Below are 16,553 nucleotides of genomic sequence, written 5' to 3' on the forward strand. Positions count from 1 at the left end.
ACTTCCCTTTTGCTAAAAACAGAACAAACAACAAAGTAGAGTTATGCATTAAATGATACTTCATTTTTAATTTGCATTTCCCTATTTGCTAATGGCAATGGATGCTTTCCTCAGGGAAGCAGACAATATTCTTTGCCTAAGAGGAATGAGGTCAGACGTTTCTATTTTTGTGATTCTCTGCATGCTTTGAATTTATTGGTCACCCATGGCAAATGTGTGTCTCTAGCTCCATCAGCCCTCAGCACTGTTGTCTGTGTTGGCCTGTGTGAAATCAGATGGAAAATATTACTTTCCAGTTCTGTCTTAAGGCACTGGAGTTAATGCTTTGCTCCCACTACACCTGGTGAGTGAGCACCTGGCCTTCTAGACGAATCAGTTAGAAAAGGTGTTAGGCAATAGCCAAGTTATGGAAACAGCCAAGATGCCCCAGCACTGACGAATGGATTAAGAAAATGTGGTATCTATACACAATGGAATTTTATGCAGCCATGAAGAAGAACGAAATGTTATCATTCGCTGGTAAATGGATGGAATTGGAGAACATCATTCTGAGTGAGGTTAGCCTGGCCCAAAAGACCAAAAATCGTATGTTCTCTCTCATATGTGGACATTAGATCAAGGGCAAACACAACAATGGGATTGGACTATGAGCACATGATAAAAGCGAGAGCACACAAGGGAGGGGTGAGGATAGGTAAGACACCTAAAAAACTAGCTAGCATTTGTTGCCCTTAACGCAGAGAAACTAAAGCAGATACCTTAAAGCAACTGAGGCCAATAGGAAAAGGGGACCAGGACCTAGAGAAAAGGTTAGATCAAGAAGAATTAACCTAGAAAGTAACACACACGCACAGGAAATCAATGTGAGTCAACTCCCTGTACAGCTATCCTTATCTCAACCAGCAAAAACCCTTGTTCCTTCCTATTATTGCTTATACTCTCTCTACAACAAAATCAGAGATAAGAGCAAAATAGTTTCTGCTGGGTATTGAGGGGGTGGGGGGAGAGGGAGGAGGTGGGGCGGGTGGTAAGGGAGCGGGTGGGGGCAGGGGGGAGAAATGACCCAAGCCTTGTATGCACATATGAATAATAAAAGAAAAAAAAAAAAAGAAAAGGTGTTAGGTAACAGACATAAGAACAGGGGTGACTTCCACTTTCAGTTCTGGTAATGTAAAGAAAGAATTTAGAAATCACTTTTCCTTTACAACAAGGGGCGGGGGTGAAAAAAGCAAATAAACTGAAAAAAATCCACAAGACTTTTTTTTTTTTTTTTTTGCAGTACTGGGGTTTGAACTAGGGCTTAGTGCTTGCTAACTAAGCAGGTACTCTACCACTTGAGCCACACCTTAAGCCCAAATACTTTTTTTTAGAACCTCAGAGAGTTGAAGTCATAGAACAAATCACTACTCTCAAAATCAGAGACAGGGAAAGAAAATCACATTTGCTAGCTAGCTTTCTGTTACTGGGAAGAATATCTGAGATAATTAAGTTATAAGGAAAAAGGGTTTATTTTGGCTTACAGTTTTTTTTTTTGTATGTGTGTGTGTGTGTATGGTACTGGGACTTGAACTCAGGGTCTCACACTTGCTAGGCATGAGCCACTCCATCAGCCCCTTTTAGTACTGGGTATTTTTGAGATAAGGTCTTGCAAACTATTCACCTGGGCTGACTTCGAACCATGATCTCTGCTTCCAGAGTAGCTTGGCTTACAGTTTTAGAGGTTTCAGTTCATGGTCACTTGGCCTCATTGCTTTGGGCCTGTAGCAGCACAGTACATCATGGTAGGAGTGTGTGGTGGGGAAGGGTTCTCACTCATGGTAACCTGGAAACATGACAGACATGAAGGGCTGCGGGGCTCAGTATCGCCTTCAAGGTGACACTCCCAATGACCAAACTTCCTTCTACCAAATCCCACCTCCGAAAGCTTCCTACCTTCCAATAACACCAAAGGCTGGCTACCACCAAGCCTCTAACACATGGGCTTTTGGGGGACACTAAAGATCCAAGCTGCAGCATCACATCTTACTGGAAGCAGAAGCACCTGGAGCCAGGATCTTGTCGGAGGACCGAAAGACTACTTAAGTGTTAACTTTGACAACTGCTGGAAACTGAGTGTGGATGAGTTTGAGAGTTAAAAACTCATAGAGACCCAGTCTAAGGGGCTCCATACTTTCATGGGTTTACCAAAGTCCCATCAGACTTTCACATTGAGGGTCAAGAGAATAATCCTCTTCTGACCAGTGGGAGAGGAAAAGTGACCATTCTGAACACTCTCAGAATGTTCTCCACAACAAAGGCCAGCAAGAGAAAGGATTTTATCAGAGCCTTATTCAACACGGGGGAAGCGATACACCCAATACCAACTTATTCTAGCTTTTCTGTCTTACCTAAGGGGGCAAAAAAGCTGAGGAACTGTTGTGAAGGTCACATCCAGGGGCATAGGCTAACTAAAAAAGCTGAGACCTAGGCAGACGTCAGTGGCTCCCGCCTGTAACCCTAGCTACTCAGGAGGCAGAGATCAGGAGGATCGAGGTTCCAAGCCAGCTGGGGCAAATAGTTTTCGAGACCCTATCTTGAAAAACTCCATCACAAGAAAGTGCTAGTGGAGTGGTTCAAATCCCAGTAACGGGATCACAGGTTTATAGAACATTTAACCCCCCTTCACAGCTTACCACCCTATCGACAGGAATCTAACCTAAAGGAGGAATACAGCCAAAAAAGATGCAAGAAGAAATCTCTAGGGAAATCTAGACAACATAGGAAACAAACACAAGGACATTAGAAGAAATTTTAGCCTTTAGCACCGATAGCTACAACAAACAAACAGAACCTCTTAGCTAGAAAAACATAAAAACCTCATACTAAAGGCCTATCTCAGTTCTGTTAATGAATGATGTCTGCCTTTCAACAAAAAATTGTAAGGCATTTGTTAAAGGAAAAGAAAAAGAATGGTCTGAAGAGACAAAGCAAGCATCAGAACCACACTCAGATATGGTACAGATTTTGGAATTATTAGATTGGAAACCTAAAATAATTATGATTAGTATGCTAAGAGCTCTAGTTAAAAAGGTGGTACAAGCAAGAACAGATGGGTAATGCAAGCAGAGGGCTGGAAACTTACAGAAAAAGAATGAACAGAGAATACGTGATTAAAAAACAACAAAAACCCAAAAACCAACTCCATGTGGCTCTCTCATGGCCCAGAAGAGAAATGTAGCTTCCTGTGGTCCCAGAGGATCTTTACAAAGAAGTGTTAACTGCTCTCAAGGTTTAATGGTCGTCTTGGAGAGCAGAAAGCAGGTGTGCTCCTCACCATGGGGTTCTGCTCCTATAAACCCCTTGTGACTTGGAAGTATCATAATTCAAAAATGCATTTAGGGCTGGAAGTGTGACTCAAGTGATAGAGTGCCTGACTAGCAAGTGTGAAGCCCTGAGTTCAAACCCTAGCACCACACAAAAAAATGCACTTAAATCATTTAACCTACAGAACAGCCTAGCTTAGGAACACAGCAGGCTATGGAGTGTCTGTGGGAGCTGTGTCTGCTCCTCATCACAAGGGAGGATCACGCTGCAGATTGCGATCCCCAGAAAAGATCAAAATTCACAATTCATGGCTTCTACTACATGTGCCTCACTTTTTCACCATTGTACAGTTGAAGAATTTTAAGTCAAACTGTGGTAAGTTGAAAACTGCCTGTAGCCTAAAGTCTTTTCTTTTTGATGGGGGTAAGCAATGGGGTTTGAATTCAGGACACTCTATCACTCCAGTCATGCATTTAGCCCTTTTTGCTTTTAGTTTATTTTTCAGATAGGGTCTCATACTTTTTTTTTGCCTAGGGCTGGCCTTGGACTGTGATCTTACTTCCATTTCCTGCATAGCTGGGACCAGAAGCATGAGTTTCCATGCCTGGCTCATTTGTGGAGATAGCATCTGGCTTTTTTGCCCAGAATACCCTTGAATTATTGACTCTCCTATCTTCACCTCCCAAGAAGCTGAGATTACAGGTATGCACTACCATGCTTGGCTCCTCCTTTCCTTCCTCCCCCTCCTCTCCTTCTTCAAGTAGGGGTCTTGCTATCTAGCCCAGGCTGGCCTTGTATGTACCATCTTCCTCCCTTAGCCTCTTGAGTGCTGGGGTTACAGGCATGTACTACCAACCTTGGTCCAAGATCTTTTTGTGCAAACTTGGGGATAAAATTTTTCTGGAATCCTCAGCAACTGTATGTAGTCTCCTTACTTGCTATCTGGCATGCTTTCATGAAATGTTTTCTAGTTTTAACCACTTCTCTTTCCTAGCATTCAGAGTAATACAAAGCAATAAACCTTTTGGTGGGGCTGGGGGTATAGTTCAGTGGTAAAACACATGCTTAGCACTCACGAGGCCCCAGATTCAATTACCAGCTCTAAAACAGAAAACCTACCTCTTGGCATATCTGTTGAGAGGATACTGCTGCTTGGAAATTCCCTGGTGTACCTGCATCATGGTGACCCTAGGGCAGTCCTCACCAGGCCAACCATATAGGCAAGGCTGCCACAGGCAGAGCTTGGGGAGGTCTCAGCCTCCATAATGGGAGAAGCCTTGCTTTTCTGTTGTGGTCATGGGCCCTTCCTCCACCCTGCAGTTTGATTCAACATGGGTGGGCACATGCTGTGAATTTCCTCTGGGGCTGGCCTAGGAGTCCCTGCAAAGGGAACTGGGCTGGGATGCTGAGGACCCAGTTAGCTATCTGGAGTCAGCAGGCTATAGCAGTGGGGACCCGGAGCACTGTTAAGGCCTTCTACAGGAGGTGCTTCACCTGGGGGACCCTGTGATCTGATTCCCGCTGTGTGTGGTCGCTGCATGAGGTGGGATGGAGCTGGGAATGTCCTGTGAAGGCTGGTGCTGCTGCTGCCTGCAGGCACCAAGGACCAGAGCCGTGGAGGCTCTTTCAGAGGCCTGACGTGGCCTCCAGAACCAGAAAGGAACATCTGCTACCTCCAAGGAAAAACAACTTAAAGCAAACAGGACACATGAAAGGAAAGGGGACAGAGTATGCCACCAGGTCACTGAGGGGCAGGTGCTGTCAGGCAGAGATGGACTTGCCTGAAGTCACTCAACCACTCAGCAGCAAGGTCCAGATCTGAATACAACCTGTTACTTGGACTGCAGGCTTGTCTGGGCATCCCAGTGGAGCAACAAATCAAGCCGGTCCCTGGCATTCATACCAGGATGGGGTCTGGTCCACAGTTGAGCAGCAGAGTCCTTACATGGAGACCACACAAGCTCCCTGACATCCCAACAGTGGCTTTCAGGACGACTGGAATGTATGCTTTCCTTTGAGAGCTCCTTTGCTGGCGGAGATACTGTGTTCTCTGATGTCAGGTGGGCTGTGGCTAGCCTCACTGTCTCTTCCCTCACCCTGTCGCCAGACTCCATAGTTGGTGAGAGAACTCAGAAATGAGACAGGGCTGAGGAGTTGTTTCCTTTCTACCATAACATCCTCTTCCCTTTTCTCCCCTTCTAATTATGACCTTTGTGTGCTTTTTAGGGAGTTCACCCTGACAGCTGGGTTCCTCCACACCCTGTGTTCCCTGCTTTGGTAGGTGCCTTTACATGCTAAGCTTCCAGCCTCTGCTTTTGGAGGTGAGGCAGGTCAGGGGAAGTGTGTGTGGGGTGGACAGGATGACTTGCTCCTTTTTAAATCTGCTTCGGTCCTGTATTTCTTCTCAACTGAGACACATTCCCTGATCAGGCAGCTGCTCTGACAGATGTACGGATTTCTGTTTTCAATCTAGTGGTGACAATTCATTTTCTGATACAGTGGGAGTTGGGAGCTGTACCTCATTCTTGCACAGTCTCCTTTAAGCACTTACACATCAGAATCTTTGTGTAATTACATTAAATAAATGAATGTAATTTATCAGCTCTGTGAGGGCAGCTTCCTGCAATGCTCCTTGCCTTACAGGGTTCTTTCTAGTCGTCTACTGTCTGTCCTCTTATTTGTACGGCTTCTCCAGCAGTCTTGAAAGTTTTTGCTGTCCTTTTAAACCAGGATGACCTTATGCAATATGCTCACTAGAGCCTTCTGGTGCTGGTTCTCTGTTCCCTTTAACCACCTCGGTCCACTGTGACTGTGGCCTTGCTGTGCTCCTTTGATAGCTTGGTCTTTGGTGACATTTTTCTTTTATGGTTTCTATTATCATTTATTTGATTCCACTATAGCAGACACATTATACTATTTGGTGGGAGGTAGACAGGCAGGGTACAGACTTCAGTCCATGAAAGAGCACTGGTGATAAAAGCATTTTGAAATCTGAAAACATGGCATTATAGAATGTATATGTGCAGCAGACTGTGAAAATAATTTAAAAATAACTTCAAGAGATCAGCATTGGCTTCTTGGTGTTCACATGTCAGCTGTGGTCTTGTCCTCTCTGGGTAGTTGGCTCTGTTTCTGTCCTAGTCCCCATGCTCATGGAGTGGACACTTTAGTACTGCAAAAGGAAGCTGTGGTACCTCTGGAAACAGGAATAAAAGCACCGGGTCCCTGCCTGACTCTCTAAGCTGGCCTCAGAGTAAGTCTGGGACCTTGTGTGTGTATAGCTATGTTTCTGCATTGCTGCTCTTTAGCAAACCCTCTTGCAGTGCCTTGTCCTGGGCTTGAAAGCTTTAGCCCTGGTCCAAGTGCCCCAGGCTGCCCACCTTCAAACCTGCACCACCAGACCAGGTCCTTTCCACCCTGCTCTTCCTTCAAATGCTTGGCTTCATTGCCCAGTTTCCCACTACGTACTCCAATGGCCAGTTTCTGCCCACCATTTACAGCTGACAATTGGTTTCTGTTACCTTCTAGTCTTACTATACTAAAAGGTATTGGGCTCCCCTTGCTCCTGAACAAAAAATTCAAGAGTGATCCTCTCAACTCCCACCCAATCAGGTACTTCCCTTATCTAGTATTTTGGTTAGACAGGATCTTGCTATATAGCCTAGGCTGACCTTGAACTTACAGCACTCCTGCCTCAGCCTCCTGAGTGCTGGGACAGGCAGGCACCACTGAATTGGCTTGCTTACCTAATATTTTAATTTTGACATTTCCCTCCTAAGTTTGTGTCCACACAGCACGATCTCTCTGCATCATGAAGCTGAAACAGCTAGACTTCCTGTTCTTGGCTCAGCCCAGTACATCACTGTGGACAGTGCCACGTTTCATCATTTGAAGGAAAGAGCATCTTGGATTATTTCACAAAACACTTCAGTAGGGTTGGAGGTGTAGTTCAGTGGTACAACACTTGCTCAGGCTTGAATGTTAAAAAACAAAAACAAGGCCTCCAACTACCCTTAGATGCTTGACTTTGGGAAGAGGAAATTAGGAAATGGAGAATGAGGGAAAGAAGGAAATCAGTTTTCCCAGGCATCAGTCACTTAAGATGCCTTACATTTCATACTACAGAGCCGTAACAATAAAAACAGCATGGTATTGGCACAAGAACAGACACGAAGACCTAGACATAAATCCGCACAGCTACAGCCAACTGATTTTTGACAAAGGAGCCCAAAACATGAAGTGGAAAAAAAAAAGACAGCCTCTTCAACAAATGTTGCTGGGAAAAGTGGGTATCTACATGTAGAAGACCGAAACTAGATCCCTGTCTCTGACCCTGTACCAATATAAACTTAAAGTGGATTAAAGACCTTAATGTAAGGTCTGAAACTTTGAAACAACTCCAGGAAATAGTAGGAAATACACTGGAACATAGGCAATGACTTCTTAATGGCTCAGCAATTAAGAGAAAGGATGGACAAATGGACTTCATTAAACTAAAAAGCTTCTGCACAGCAAAAGAAACAGTCACTAGACTTAAGACACTGCCTACAGAATAGGAAAATGATCTTTGCCAGGTATTCATCTGATCAGGGACTAATAACTAGAATCTACAGGGAGTTCAAAAACTCCCAAAGAATCAACAACCCAATGAAAAAATGAGCACCAGAATCGAATAGGGAATTTTCAAAGGAAAAGGTACAAATGGTCAATAAATACATGAAGTGTTCAACTTCCCTCTCCATAAAAGAAATGCAAATCAAAACTATACTAAGATTCCATCTCCCCCCAGTTAGAATAGACATCTTTAAGAGTAAAAGCAACAAATGTTGGTGAGAATGCTGTGAAACAGGAACCCTTATACACTGTTGGCAGAAATGTAAATTAGTATAACCATTATGGAAATTTCTCTAAAAACTAAAAATAGAGCTATCATAAGATCCAGTGGTAACATTCCAGGGCATATACCCAAAGGGATATAAACCAGGATACAATGGAGACACTTGCACAATGACGTTTATTGCAGCACTGTTCACAAACAGCCCAGATGCCCTACAACTGAAGAATGGATTCTGAAAATGAGGTATGTATACATAATGGAGTTTTACTCAGCCGTAAGAATGACACTATATAGTCTGAAGGTAAATGGATGCAACTGGAGGACATGTTAAGTAAACCAGGTTCAGAAGGACAAAACCTGAATGTTTTCTCTCATATATGGGAGACAGATTCAAAAGATAAACATATGCACAAAACAAACATCATTATATATGCTTATATACAGAATGTTTGTTATAGTGGGACTACTGTATGGAACTCAGGGAAGAGGGAAAAGAGAACGATAGTCAACAATACTGAAATACTTTGCATCTGTACAGGTGGGTGGCACAATGATATATACTGAAGCTGTTGAGTAGGGAGGGATAGGAGGGAAAGGTAAGGAAGAGTAATACAGGGGATTGAACTGACCAGAGTACAGTATATTTGTAGCTGGGATACATCAAGAACCCCTTTTGAACACTGACTTTGGAATTAAAAATGAAGGACAGGATTGTAAAATAGGTACTGTCTGGGGGGAGGGTGAAAGATGAAGGTGAGGGAATATGCTTGAAGGGCTTTGTATACATATACGAAATAGAATGATGACACCTTTTGCAATTGTTTTAAGTGGTGGGGGAAGGGGTTGAGGGGAGAGATGGTGGGGGCGATCTAACCAATGTACAATGTAAGGCTGTAAGGAATCATCCACCCCAAACAATGAATATATGCTGATAAAAAAGAATACTAAAAAAAGGCCTTGTATCTCAAAGGCTTATTTTGTATGCCCATAGCACTCAAAAACTCATGTGGAGTGATGACCACCCTCTGGTCCTATTGATCCTCTCAAAAAGGCAAAAAGTTCTTAGATGAATTATTTTTAACATCCATGTAGTAACCTTTTAAATGCATACTTCATGAACCCCAGAGAAATACTATCATAAGGCTACTGGGCACAGGACTTCTTGCCACATATTGGCTAAAATGTCTTCCTTCTCTCAGACACCTACAATTTTAGATTTCTTGAAGATGGGGATGGTTCTGGAGGCAGATCCACCATTGGCTTTGTAGGTGTATGTCAGGAAATCAGAGTTGGCAGAACTTTTTTTTTTTTTTGCAGTACTGGGGCTTGAACTCAGGATCTACACCTTCAGCCACTCCACCAGTCCTTTTTTTTTGTGTTTTTTTTTTTTTCCAAGATGGGGGCTTGAGGACTATTTGCCCGGGCTGGCTCTGAACCTTGATTCTCCTGATATCTGCCTCCTGAGTAGCTAGCATTATAGGTGTGAGCCACTGGAGCCCGGCTGAGTTGGCAGAATTTATCTCACATTAGTAATCAGGGTGAAATCCATGACTAGTTTCTTCAGTTGGTAATTTGCAACTAAAAGTGGACAAGGTCTCTTCCTTTCTTCCCTCTTAGCTGCCGTCACTACAAGGGTGACACATCCAATGGCTTTCCAGTTCCTCCAACAGCCCTATTATGACTTTTTGCTCTCTATAAACACAGCCCAAGTTCCTGTTTTGCCAAGATACCCCACTTTCAAATAATCTGGACATGAGGGTGTCTGCAGCTAGTGTCTACACCATGCGATCTCTACCCACACCCTGAACTCCTCCCCCCAACTATGGCCAAAGAATGGTCTCACCGCTCCACCTTGTCCCCTTGGTTCTGTTTGCTAGTGACATGCATGGCTGAAGGACAATGTCCTAAGGTGTTACTACAGGCCCTCACAGTGGCAGGCAGTCCTCTCATTTTCTATTTTTCATGAAGTCTTCCTCATTTTCAGCTGAGACATCTTGATACTCACTTCATCTGAAAAAGACATGCTGGAATGGCAGAGAGGCTCAAGTGGTAGAGTGTCTGCCTGGCAAGTGTGAGGCCCTGAGTTCAAGCTCCAGTACCATCAAGAGACTTGTCATGCGGCAAGACCTCTCTTCATTTCTTTTCCATGTAGAAAACTTTTTTTTTCTTTTCTTTTCTTCAGCACTGGGGTTTGGACTCAGGGCCTTCACCTTGAGCCACTCCACTAGCCCTTTTTTTTTTTTAAAGATAGGCTCTTGTGAACTATTTGCCTGGGCTGGCTTTGATCCTTGATCCTCCTGATCTCTGACTCCTCAGTAGCTAGGATTACAGGTGTGAGCCACTGGTGCCTGGCAGAAAATGACTTTTTGCACACCAGCTTCTCAGGAGGCAGAGGCAGGAGGACTATGAGTTCAAGGGTAAAGTTGGCAGAAACCCTATCCCAAAAACCAAGAAGGGTTTTGGATACCCTCAAGCCTGTCCCAGTCCAGGGCCTCAGGGGTGGTCTGCACTTTGCTTCTTTCTACCTGCTATAACTCCTATCACCTGGCTTTACTTTCTTCCCCTTCAGACAGTTCAGAGAAACCTCTGAACACTTGGCTCTGATTAAGTACAGTGAAACAGCCTGCCCAGATGCTGATCTACTGCCAACTGGAATAGCTATGCCACTGCTAAGGGAAGGAGCCCAACATTGGGAAAGTGAAGGAAAATGCATTCAGGCTTTTGCATTGAACAAGGACGGTAATGACCACAATTGCTTTCTCTAGGGACTGGGCAACAGTGTTACCCTCTCAAGAAAAGAGCAAATGTGAATGCATCTATGAGTATTTCAAACACCCCATCAAACCTCCCAGGTTAGATGGCATCAGCTCATTTCCCCAAGGAAAGTTTCCAACAGGTTTTGCTGGCAGATGGACAGAAGCAGTTTTTTACTTGGCGGTACTGGGCTTTGGACTCGGGGTCTCACATGTGCTAGGTGCTCTAGTACTTGAGTCACTCCTCCAGTCCTGTTTGTGTTATTTTTGAGATAGGGTTTCACAAACTATTTGCCCAGGCTGGCTATGAATTGAAATCTTCCTGATCTCTGCCTTCTGAGTAGCTAGGATTATAGGTGTGAACCATGGGTACCCAGCCAGAAGCGTATTTTTCAGTAAGCAGACATTTAGTGACATTTTGCAACATTTAATGACATAAAAAAGCATTTCAGAAAATCTTCTATTTAATGAGTACTTGCTTTCAGGTACTATGCCAATCACTTGAAATATATTTTTATAATCCTTATCACATGCAAGGAAAGTGATACTGTTTCCCCTTTACAGTGACAGTCTATCACGGAGAGACTGAAGCACAGATGTAGAAGGAGTGGCCCAAAGCCACTTGACTTGCAGCTGTAAGTAGAGAGGCAGATTGTGACCCAGATTTAAGGGCTCAAAGTCTGTCTGTTTTTCCTACAATACCACATCAAAAGCATTTCCTGGTCTGTGTTATAAATCAGTTGCCGCACAATGTCCAATGCTGGACAAGAACCAAATGTTCAAGATTTTTTAATGCAGTAACGACTTCTTGGTCTGAACACAGGGGATGCCCTAGCACTGGCGGTGCTGACGTTCAGGTGCCCTCTCCCCCATACCTGCAGTCTGAAGAACCACCTGGAAAATGGATGGAGCACAAAAACCCCCATTTGACTCCAGAGCATGGACTTTTGATTTTATCACTAACAACCATAAGTAAAGTAGGAAGACACACTTATTTGGGAAACGTTGTAATTAAGGACTAGATGATTTCATACTTCCACATGTGAAATTTCACTTAAAACTATACATGCACAGTACTATGTTATTTTGGTAATACAGCGACACAATTTAATGATTCTAGATTTTTTTTGGAGATTTTTTTTTTTTACAAGTCAGGTGCCATAAACATTCAAATAATCCATCTTTTAAAAAGTACGTTTACAACATTAAAAGAATTAAGTTGAAATATAAACCTTTCTACTTACAATTTTTTTACAGATTAACCAAATCACAAATACCACAAATAAATGTTAAAGTGTAACAATATAATGAATAAACATTCAGAATCTTAATAAAATCTTCCTTTAACATTATTTTTTAACTTACCATTATACTAAATAATCTATGCAGAGTTTTGGAATACAATACCAAGAAGGCACCAACAGTACAAAGCAGATACAAAGCAGTTTCAGAACTTTCTGGAGTGCTCTACACGGATAAACGGCACAAAAAAAGGCAACAAGCTTTAGGTAAACCTGGTGTAACCCTAGAGAATTTACTCTGGATTCCCAGTTGTTGCTAATCCATCATGTCAAGTTGGATAACAGTAGGAGAAATCACATATTTACTCCACTTTTACATGCTTCTCATCTGCATTATAGGGTATCATGTTTCAAACATCAGCACAATTTTAAAGCGCAAGTGCTTTAAAAATGTATAAGCAAAATGATTGCTCAGATTTTCAAAACCACTACATTTACAAAAATATTTCCCCTAAACTTGGGATTGCTCCAAAACATTGATTTACAAATATAAAAGTATTATGGAAGGACCCAAAGCATGTGTGCATTTTATGTGTGTATTAACATACTGTTACCATACTATATAAAAGTTACCAATTCAAAAACCGTATTAACACATAAGCAAATAAAGATAAAAGTCTCCTCTGAATGGTCTGAATATTATGTGGCACGGGTGGGTCTACCCTTTTGATTTCTCAGAAACAACCACTGGTAAGTTTGTAAGCTTCCCAAAGCTAATGTCTCCCGCCTCAGCCAGTGCCTATACCCAGAAGCAGCAGGAATACGTGAGACACGTGTGGACACGCCACACACTGTGCACTGCACAGGGAACACGAGAATCTTCTACTAGATGCCACAGTAGTCTGCATGCTGGTCAGCTTTGAAGACTTGTGTCAGGGCAGATTTCTCACCAAGGGTTCTCACATTCACCCCACTGGCTTGTTGGGTATTTATTTCATACCAAATGAAAGGACTGGAATGTTTCGACAGGATTTTTTGGCTTACAGTTTAGACAACAAAAAAGCCATACATCTAAAAGTTTATCTGTGCATATTAATAATGAAGGTGTTCGGTGTCACCAGTATGAATTGAGATGACCTAATCTGTACATCTTTAGAAATGTAAGAAGAGCCAAAATTCTGAGCCTACTACAGTAATAACTAGTAATTTTCACAGGTTCCTTGGTTATGACAACTCTCTGATCTGTTAAGGTATTAATGAAAAGCACACAACTTGTGGCTACAGTGATTATGGAATGCAGTGAGTGCTTTCATGTCAAATCTGACTCCATAGTACCAGAAAGGGGGATGGCAAAGCGCTTGAGGCCCCAGATATTAGTAGCCAAGGCTATGGTTTCTTTATTTAGAAAAGGATTGCAAATTAACCTCACAATAATATGAACATTCCATTTAAAAAGTACAAAGAAACAAGAGTAGTAAAACTGTCATTGCTCCTTTAAAATGAACACTATTGATGTATCAAATAACAGTCAAATTCTCTGTAATCCGTCAATGCTGGGTAGACCTTTACATGGCAGCTTGCAAGTGGAAGTGAGAAACATGTTACTTTAGGTCAAGAATCAAGACAGGATTAGGATTTCTAAGGATGAGTCAGTCACCTTTCTATAGCCATGTGAGGTGTGAATGTCAGCACCCTGGTTCAGGTGGCAAGAGCCACGTGAGGTTGGGCAGCCCTTCCCAGAACTCAGCTGTGCCCAGCAGCAGCTCTGGGGCACATGGGTAGGTCCTCTTTAGAGGGAACCAGAGATTCCGACCTGAGATGTTTGGGTTTGTCATCAGAGTTTGACAGACTACTTGAGACCCATGATTTGAGCAAAGGAACATGAGCATTACCTGTTGTGCAGAGAGGAAAAGGACCTTTCTAAAGCATCTGATGTAAAATGAAGTGTGGGGCAGTGCCCAGGGTGGGAAAGTGAGGTCCCATGAGTATTTCTGTTTGAAGCACAAACTGAATCTGACTGCCCATTCAGACACGCTGATCCAGAGGAAATCAACACTGAATCTTAACATGAATGTGAAGATAAAGATGTACATTTATTTCCATGAATTACATTGCTGTTCATATTAGCAGGCAGTCTTTATATAACCCATTCTCCATTGCTGTCAAAAATCAAACAAGGAAAAAAAAAAAAGACAGCTGAGAAATGAAAAGCTAAAATTAGAATTGTTTTTCTTAAATGATCTGCTGGATAGCATTTTCCATGGAACACACTCAGAGGTAACAATAGATTTTTCGTTTCAATCATAGGCATGTGGCACTTGGACAGTCATCTCTGCACAGGAAGCTGTAACAGTCATGCGAGGGTACAGTAATTATTGAACAAGGCAAATTTCTCACCACAGAGAGCAGTGGGGGAGTCAGGAGGCACCGCACTGGGACAGAACACCAAGTCAACTCCACAGTACACAGTGGCAGCAACGAATACTTAAAGAGATCAGGAAAATATGGAGAGCTCTGAACATGACTTAGTGCTAGCTTCTTCTGATGGTCTTAACTCAGCAGTATCAGAAATATTTGAAAGTACTTGACAGAACAGTGCTTCATGTCATGAGATCATGAAGGTTTTATTACAAATTTTTATATTGTAGGTTGAAAAGTGAACTTGAGATTCTGACATGCTGTAGAAGGAAAAAGAATTGTACACTTTCTCATTTAAAGACGCAGTGTTCCTCTCTGCTAAATCCTCAGGCGTTGAATGTGGTTACTGAAACAGAAGCCAAGATGCCACATGAAGCAGCTTGGGGTACTGGGTATGCGGAGTCCACCCTGGACATCTGGGTCGGCCTGCTTGCTACTCCTCCAGAAACTTTCCGTAACTCTGTGCTGCAACCTTTGTGTGTCTCTTACCAAATGCTGAGCATAGCTGCCATTTGAAATCATTACGTCAGTCTTGCAAACACTAAGTACTGCATATAACACATCTGGCAAGTGTTAAACTGCTATAAATAGTACAGGTTAACTGCACTAAATCTGCAGAATGACATGCTGATGGGTGCAGTACTTCCTTTTTATTTAGAAAAATGACTGAATTTTCTAAAAGCTGGACAAAGAGCACATACCTTAAATATGTTAGTGACTAACATGATATGAGAAAAGATGCTGACAAGGGCTCCCAAAGGATTCCCAGGATGGAAGCATCTGCTGTAGGCTGCAACATCATCCAAAGTATTTCCACAAGCTCCTGCTTGGGGGAGACAGTTATAGCGAACACATGAAGTACAAATTCGGGGCTGTCACTGACTTAAAGTGCCCTAGGTAGTAGCTTTCCTTATGGTAAAGTGAAATGCCAGTGACTGGGGCCAATTGGAAAAGATTCTCGTTCTGGTGAGGTTGCATGGATCAGCAGGGTGCCATGTACAAAGGATTCAGGAGAGGAACCACTGCATCTTTCAAATCAGAAAGTGATTAGTGACTAAAGCAACAGTAAGCAGTAGGTGCACTGAAAGTACATACTGCTGCAGGTCACGGATGCATGATACACACAGGGGTACCAGGAGGAATTCTCTGGACTGAAGGAATTCTTTGAAAGCATAAAAGCCACAACTACCAGAAACAGCCCCTCCGAACGGCTCAAAGGAGTCAAAGTGGATAAGCCGAGACAGGCTGGAGACAGGATCGGGGTCAAGAACTGGGAAGAAGAATACCGATGTCTGAGCATGCCCAGTCCTCTGAACCCTTGTCCTGTAGAAACACAAACAGGTAAACATAGAAGGACTCAATCATGTTGAAACAACATCAGCAGTAGCATTACCAAACAGAAAAGCGAAAAAACAAATGGAGGAAGTAAAAAACCCCAGTAAAAAGGTTACTTCACTTGCATACACCTGGGCACATGTACCTCATGGCAGCTCTGAAAGGGCTGGAGCTTTGCCTGTACTTTACAGGTATCATTCTCAGAGGCTGTTTCTGTAACACACACACACACACACACACACACAGTGTAGGTGTACACACACACACACACACACACACACACACACACACACACACAGTGTAGGTGTACACACTGGCATTCATAAGCAGGTTGGCTTCAGCGTTCCCAAAATACCCTTTAGTAATAACTGTGGTGTCTACCATAATAACAATCAAAGTTAAGAGCTTAAGGGTCTTTGTAAAATAATAAATTTCTATACAAAAAAAAAATCTGCTTCTCTCTGTAACCAGGTAGAACAGTCAACTGTGCACACAATGGAGTGTTACTCATAATGCTCAAGTTTTATCTGAGAGCAAAACCAAGTCCTGGTGGGCAGTGAGGGTGGTGGGCTAGGATTGTAGGAAAGTGAGGAGATGGAGCTGGTTCATGCTGGTGAAGAGGTCAGCGGAGATCGGACAGCTATCTTCCTGGAAGCCTTCACCTGT

General features: G+C 42.9%; 1 protein-coding gene across 1 annotated transcript in view; it reads right to left on the reverse strand.

The window, feature by feature from the left end:
* Nucleotides 1-11,884: 11,884 nt before the first annotated feature.
* Nucleotides 11,885-16,553, reverse strand: part of Mapk1 (mitogen-activated protein kinase 1) — a 93,543-nt gene continuing 88,874 nt past the window's right edge. The window contains exon 9 of the mRNA XM_020160760.2: nucleotides 11,885-15,875. The gene's annotated coding sequence lies outside the window, so the exon portion shown is untranslated. The remainder of the gene's footprint in view (nucleotides 15,876-16,553) is intronic.

This window comes from Castor canadensis, chromosome 18 (genome assembly GCF_047511655.1).
Source record: "Castor canadensis chromosome 18, mCasCan1.hap1v2, whole genome shotgun sequence".
NCBI classification, from domain to species: Eukaryota; Metazoa; Chordata; class Mammalia; order Rodentia; family Castoridae; genus Castor; species Castor canadensis.